This window comes from Mandrillus leucophaeus, unplaced genomic scaffold (assembly GCF_000951045.1).
Source record: "Mandrillus leucophaeus isolate KB7577 unplaced genomic scaffold, Mleu.le_1.0 Scaffold160, whole genome shotgun sequence".
Taxonomy (NCBI): Eukaryota; Metazoa; Chordata; class Mammalia; order Primates; family Cercopithecidae; genus Mandrillus; species Mandrillus leucophaeus.
The window spans coordinates 3,066,018-3,073,685 of NW_012101588.1; the positions used below are offsets into that span (position 1 = coordinate 3,066,018).

The following is a 7,668-nucleotide window of genomic DNA, read 5'->3' on the forward strand; positions in this document are numbered from 1 at the left end:
TTTATTGTTGCCAAGTGACATTGATAAAGTTTTGCATTCTAACCCCAGTTCCCTGATGGAATATATAAATCTTGTTAACCTTATAAGTATGATTTTTCAAGAGCAAAGAACTTCTCCCTTCTTCCTTTATTATGTCTAATTTGCATACAAGTACATAGTCCAAGTGTTGGCAGATAATATTTTAAAGGGCATCGAAGTGTAGGAATAACTACGTACTTGCAGATGTGTTATGAAATATACCCCATTAGTCACTTTATATTTGAAAGGCAGAAAAGCAGGCACCTAGCAACAGCATGCCATCACTCAGGATTAGAGAAAAGCCACTTTACATCCAGGAACTGTTACCCCCTCATTTGGGAGCTGTCAAGTTAGTACATTTAATTACACAAAAGATCCTTGGCTGTTGATTGTCCGTATTCATGGTGAATGACAGTAATGACATCACCTAAAGGATGCGTTTTGGTGGTGGAGGAGACAGGAGACCGGGCTTACTGGGAGCTCTCCAGACAGGCTCGTCGGCCAGTCCTGTGCAGAGAGACCCAAGGCTCCACTTGAAAACTGTGCTTTCTCTTCTGGAAAGCCATTCATCCTTCCTCCTTTTCCCTCTGAGTGGATTACAGGGTGGATGGGGCAGGGGGTTGCCCTCCCAGGACCCAGAAATAAGGGTCCAGCACTTAACACTGTTCAGGAGCAAACTTTCCCCCACCAGCCATGGGGGAAAGCATCAGATGCTGAGCTCTTATTAGACCCAATCAGATGGAATTTTCTCTTTTTTATTCTTTCTTTCTTTTCTTTTTTTTTTTTTTTTGAGACGGAGTCTTACTCTGTCACCCAGGCTGGAGCCCAGTGGCGCGATCTCGGCTCACTGCAAACTCCGCCTCCTGGGTTCACTCTATTCTCCTACCTCAGCCTCCCGAGTAGCTGGGACTACAGGTGCCTGCCACCTCGTCCAGCTAAATTTTTGTTTTTTTTTAGTAGAGACGGGGTTTCACTCTGTTAGCCAGGATGGTCTCAATCTCCCGACCTCATGATCCGCCCACCTCGGCCTCCCAAAGTGCTGGGATTATAGGCGTGAGCCACTGCACCCGGCCTCAGATGGAATTTTCAGAAGGTTCTTTTCTCACACTTGTTAGGATGGGTAAAAGGTAGCAGGTAGCAAAGGAGATGACAAGAAAGAAGAAAACATCCAAACCTAACATTTGGCTGGGGAGAGATTCCTTGTGGAACATCTGCAGGTGCTTGCATCTGGGCCAGACAATGTAGGGGCCCCCAAGGCCACTCTACAGAGATCACTGAGCCCCTGTGGAAAAGACCGGGGTCCAGAACAAGGATACACAGCTCAGTCCTCAAACAGCTCCCTTCAGGCAGGGGAGCTCAGCACCCCGGGGAATGTCCCAGAAGCAAGATGTTCCCACTGTGTCCTAGAGACTCGGGTGCAGGCAGAAACTCACATATGATCAAGTCTTGCCTTCCAGTTTGAGCCTAGGTTAGGTAAGTAGAGGAGTGTCAAGAAGAGCAGTGGGGATTTGCATGCCTGGGGAAGGCCAGGGCTGGAGGCGAGATGGACTTTCCCTCTCTCCTAAAAAACTGAAAAATAAACATAAGAAACAGGAAGGAGGAAGAGAGAAAGGGAAGAAGAGAGGGACCAAAAAAATAGTATCCATTTGAAATAGATGGTTTAAATGATTGTATTGCAATGTCATGCACAACATTGTGAATGCAATTAATACCACTAAAAATAATTAAAATGGCAGGTTGTATGTTATGTAACAATTTTAAATGATGTAATATGTCAAAAATCACAGTGTGCATTTTAAATGAATGAAATATATGGTATCTGAATTTATATCTCAATAGAGCTGTTTTTAGAAGGAGGTATCCACAAGCAAGCATGTGTGTGTCCATGTGTGTTGGAGTACATTCGCATGCACATATGTGTGTGGCAGGAGTGTCAGTTTCCTAGCTAATCTACTTTGGGTGGAAACTGTCAGTGAGGACTAGGCAAAAGTGGAGAAGAGAAATGTAACCTGCCTGTCCATTGTTCACTGGTGCCCTCGAGGAAGAGAGAAAGAAGTATGGCAAATGCTAAAATAATATGATATTATAAGCTTCACATATTTTTTAAGGGGGAGTATTCTCTACCACAACTTCCACGCCTGGTTTCCCTTTCTCAATGCACTTTGTTTACAGAGTTACCCTCATGAAGGCTGTGGCATGAATGATCACGCTGAAGCTCCTATTTTCCCCTTGAAATATGCACTTGTGCTTAGGAATGCAGCAAATCTCTGTCAATTATACCTTGGCGCCAGAGTCCCTTTTCCTGGAAGTGCACCTCCAATGTCAAGAGGGTGTGGTGCAGTGGAGATGATGCTGCGTCTGGGTCAAAGACCTGCCTCCCTGCCTAGGAGACCTTGAGCAGTCATTGCCTGGACGTCTTTGACCATAAAATGCTGATGATGATGATGCCTCCCTTGCCTTCTCCCTGGACTAGCGTGCGAAGCAAAATCCAAACAGGACAACATGTGAAAGAATTCAGTAAACTGTGAATCACTGCCTTAGTGGAAACTCTTCTGGATGCACGTAATAGAAACACAATCAAGTAAGCAAAAAGGAAGACACTGAGTTGAAAGCAGACTGGGATACCTCTCAGAAACTATGGCAGGAGGTGAGGCTGGATCCAGAGCCAGGGTCTGGAGAGCGGGGAATGCAGGCAGCTCGCTCCTGTGGCTTCTCACTGCTTTTCCATCTGTTTTCATCTCTGTCTCTCTCTCCAGAGTGGCTTCCATTGTTCTGGCTTGCAGGGCCAAGCAGGGATACCCCATGGCTCCTGTGACTACATAGCCTTAATTTAAGCCATGAGCCCAGACGTCTATGCCAGGTCCTAATTCGGTTGGTTCAGCTGGGCTGGGTGTGGGCACGTGTTGTCCAGTGAGTCATGAATATGGACAGGGGTCACATAGAATAAATTTGACCATTCTTTGTCCATCCCTGTGGGTGTGAGCTGGGCAGGTACCAGGAGAAGAGACTTCTACAAACATTTGGCAACATCTAGTGGTGTGATTACAACAGTCAGTGAAAGAGGAAGATTCAATTTTGAGAACCTCTTTTCCTAGTGTCCCCATCTTTGCTGCCTTCCATGAGTTTGATCATGTGAACTCCATGGAGGTTGGCCATCGCTGGGCAATGCAGCCAAACAAAGTGAGCACAAGTAGGCTGGAGGGCTCTGTGGGTGAATGGGACTAGGCTGTCTGTGGTGCCCCAGGAGCCCTGCAGCCACCTTGCAGCTTTTCTGAAATGGTGAACGGGCTGCTATTCTTCTTGTACCAAGGTGTCCATGTTGCCTTTCTCAAAAAATGAATTGCAAATAAGAGTGGGTGCAAGTCATAGAAACCCATTCCAAGCTAGCTTACGCAAAAAGGAGACCATTCTGGGGCTGCTTTTCCAGATCCCTCTGTCCTTTCTTTCCTGCTGCCCTGTGAGCCATTCCACTGTTTCCAGCTCTCTGGAGACAGGCATGGTGAGGTCTGCATTGATCCCCCCACCATGAAATGAAGGGGAAGATGCTGAACTGCTGATTTTTCCCCCTTCTTTTTCTGTCATTGCCTGTGGTCTGCAATTACCCATTCCCCTCTTGGCCTTCAGAGCTGCGCGAGGGTGAGCAGGTGTTGAAAGCAACTTTGTTCTTTTTGAGTCAATTTCATTACATGGAGAGGATCCAGCTCTCTCCGTGTAGCTGGCAGCTCCCAAGGCCAGACCACTGGGCAGGATTCCCAAGAGTAGTGCTAGCCTCTTTGGTGTCACAAAGGGTCGGGCCGGGCCTGCTCATCTCTTTCCCCAAGAGCAAGCTGCTTTTTGAGCAGATGTATGAACAATTGAATGCGTCTGATAGACTGCAGTTCTGTAAGGTTGCAATCCTACCAGCCTTGCAGAAAAGTAAAAAGAAAAGCTCCAAACTGAGGCCTCTCAATTCTGCCATCTTTCAGACTTTCCTGCGTTCTCACAGGTGGGCCAGCAACTAACCATGGACCAGTAGGCCTGTCCCCTGCACTATAGAAGATGCTGGTTATGGGATGTACAGGTGGAAGAGTGAAGGGAGCCACGCAGAAGACCCAGGCCTTTTCTTTGCCCAGAACTTAACTGGGCAAACACACAGCAGATCCCTGCAGGATTTAACCCTTAAGGATTAGCCCTTAAGAAGCTACAAAGGTAAACAAGTACATGATTACATTCAGGCTGGTTGCTGAATAATAATAGCATCTGTTCCTGGCACCATTCTAATCAGTTTACATTTGTCAGTTCACACAGCAAATAAGTGACAGAGCCAGGATTTGAACCCAGACAGTCACTACACAAACTTCCTCCCACATTATCAACCTCTCACAATGCAAACAAAACACTGACACAGAATGTGATCGTCTTTGCTCTTGTGTACTTGTGGTAATTTGCATGATTGAAAGATACCATTAGGAAAAAGAAATGTTTTAAATGAGTAACCCCTGGAAAAGGAAGGTTTAGAGACTGAACATTTCATGACCCATCCGAAGCTCAGCGGTCAAGTTTGCAATGTTGCCAACTTCCCGCAAGAGTAAAACTGGGTGCTCTCGTTGCTGTTAATAGGGGAGGACCGTGACCTTGATGTACAGGTGGTGGGAGGGCGGGGCATTATTTAAGCAATGCGATCTGATGGGGGGTGCTGGAAAATGAACAAAAGTGTGAATTATTCCACAGCTGCTCACCCTGACGTTTATTGTGACTTTAAAATCTGTGAACATATGGTAACGGCTGGAAGCACGAAATAGCAGTTGGAAACGTGTAGACTTAAGGAAAAACCAGCCACCCTTATACCTCCCCACTTAGCTTCTCTGTAGAATGCTGTTGTCTTGCTAGCCTTTTTCGCTCCCAAATCTGAAGAAAGCCCAGGAACAAATGTCCCCTTTTCTTCAGCCCATCCGCCCGTGCATCCGTGAGAGCTTTTCCCCCTCTGGTAACAGCAGTTAGTGTTTTGGTTCTTGGCTATGGTATTTTTATGTATTGTGCCCTTCCGCAGTTCTTGTTGGATCTTGCTAAATTCCACATCTTTGTTTTACAAGGCTGGATAGAGAGCTGGAAACATTGGGATGACATTTTGTTTGGGAATCCATGGTGGTCCTTGGAAATTCAGGTCAACGGCTGCTTCTGTTGCCAGTTGAGGGAGCCCCACTGTGTGGCTAGGAGATACCACCAGTCCCCGGCCTCCCAGTTACCCCCCTGGTCATCCAGCAAGCCTCACATCTTCCCCTTCCTCTTGAAAGCCTTTGGGAGCATCCTAGTGGCAATGACTGCCCCCTTCTCTGTGCCAGGGGCTGACTTCCACTTAGCCTGTCTAACTTTCTAGTTTTCTTTTTTTTTGAGACAGAGTTTCGCTCTTGTTGCCCAGGCTGGAGTGCACTGGCGTGATCTCGGCTCACCACAACCTCCACCTTCTGATTTCAAGTGATTCTCCTGCCTCAGCCTCCCGAGCAGCTGGGATTACAGGCACCTGCCACCATGCCCAGCTAATTTTTGTATTTTTTTTTTTAGTAGAGACAGGGTTTCACCATGTTGGCCAGGCTGGTCTGGAACTCCTGACCTCGTTATCCACCCGCCTTGGCCTCCCAAAGTGCTGGGATTATAGGCGTGAGCCACCGTGCCCAGCTCACTTTCTAGTTTTCATGTTTTGTGTTGCTCTCTTCTAATTTGTAAAATTCTGAAATTTCAGAAGCATGTTTTCTTGATCCATCCCCTGCCTCACTACATTGACAAGTAGTAGCCGGGTGCTTCCTCTGTCAACATACACATTCGTATTTGTATACTTGCTGCAAACCACCATGCCTTTGATCAAGGAATGAATCCACTGCTTTACAGAGATTTCCATTTCCTGATCCTCTCCTTTCCTAATCAAGTTGACTTGGGAACTAGGGGCACTCATAGAACCGAAGCCAGTTCACCCCTCTCAGAGTGAGAGAGACCTAGAGGTCAGTTTCATGGGTAAACTGAGGCTCCCTCAGATACCTGCTCTTTCACATAACAAGCTGTCCCAGAAGGACCAGTTCATACAGCAGCTTCTTTTCTAAACACATCTCTCTGGAAAGCCCCATGCAGAGAGTGCTAGCTTCCTACCCGATATCCACCCCTACCTTCTTTCTTAGAGATCCCCGGTGTTATCCTGGTTAGCACGTATCCAGTGAAAAGATGAGTTCTCTTGCAGAAGATAAAAGCAGAAGTTGCTGGGTGGGACTTCTAGGAAAGCCTTGTTTGCCATTCCATCCTTCCTGATTCCTGTTGTTTGAGATGTGGATGTGATGGCTGGAGCTGCAACAGACATATTGAGGCTGTGAAGAAAAGACTAAAAGAATCATGGACCAGATGCAGTGGCTCACGCCTGTAATCCCAACACTTTGGGAGGCCGAAGCAGGTGGATCATGAGGTCAAGAGATTGAGACCATCCTGGCCAACATGGCGAAACCCCGTCTCTACTAAAAATACACAAATTAGCTGGGTGTGGTGGTGTGCCCCTGTAGTCCCAGCTACTTGGGAGGCTGAGGCAAGAGAATTGCTTGAACTTGGGAGGCGGAGGTTGTAGTGAGCTGAGATCGTGCCACTGCACTCCAGCCTGGCGACAGAGTGAGACTCCATCTCAAAAAATAAAAATAAACAAATTACAAATACCTGTCCCTGATTTTCTGAAGCCACCAAACCAATGGCAGTAATTACTCATGTCTGCATTTCTCATGACATGACAAAAATAAACAGCTTCATGCATTTACGCCACTACAGTCAGTTCTCTATTGCTAGCGACTGAAAGCAATTCCTAACTGATATACTGTGTTAGAGAGAGAGTAGTTCAGTGATTATTCACAGGCTTGAGTGACAGGGAGCTGAGCTCTTATGAAGCCAGTTCTCAGGAGTTCTTCCTTTGCTGACAAGCCCTAGAGTCAATCTTCTCTGAGTTAAGAGATTCTTTTTGGTGTTCCCAAATATAACTGCTTCAGTGTAAGTGAAACACGAAAGCCACCAGGCTCCCTCCCTAGAAGCAGTTTTAGGAAAGCAAGTCATCATCTCTCTTTGACGTGTGGTCACCTGCCAAAGTGTTGCTGATACCAAAGCCCACGAGCTACATGTCCAAGTTCTCCAACATCTGGCAGCTGAGCTGCTACTTGCTTTTTTAAGCACAAAACCAAGCATTCAAATGTTCCCAATTTAGCCTCATAAGCTTTATGTTGGGCTCCTCTACCTTGGCCCACAGCTGCCAGTAATTCAAAACTCTCTCTTATACAGATATGTTCAGTTTTTTCCCCTGCGTGCATTCCCTTCATCCCCAACTGTGATGAAGTCACACTGGAGGAATTTTTCTAAAGGCAGCCACTCGTGTCTTACCAAGATTAGGTGTCCAAAAGGTTTCTCTGGGGCTGAGGTGGAGGTGAGAGTGTCCTCAGAAGGTGGCCCTTTTGAAAAATCCGATCCTCTCTGTAGCCAGGCCCTCACTGCAAGCAGCCAGATTAACTTGTGCCGTGGAGGGGGGTGGTATGGCGTTGGTGGGGAAATCTAACCCCGCCTTTTTTCTCCTTCACATCTGGGCAGTTTGAGAAGCTGGTTGGTGGGAGGCTGAACTCGGGAGCCAATAAACTGCATTCCCAAAGGCTAAGCATC

General features: G+C 46.8%; 1 long non-coding RNA gene across 2 annotated transcripts in view; it reads left to right on the forward strand.

Annotated features, from left to right (window-relative positions):
* Positions 1-3,105: 3,105 nt before the first annotated feature.
* LOC105536551 overlaps positions 3,106-7,668 on the forward strand; it is a 17,484-nt gene continuing 12,921 nt past the window's right edge. Inside the window, exon 1 of one of the 2 annotated variants that reach the window (XR_001005610.1) lies at positions 3,106-3,297. This is a non-coding gene — a long non-coding RNA (uncharacterized LOC105536551). The remainder of the gene's footprint in view (positions 3,298-7,668) is intronic. The other variant, XR_001005611.1, reaches the window with a different exon arrangement.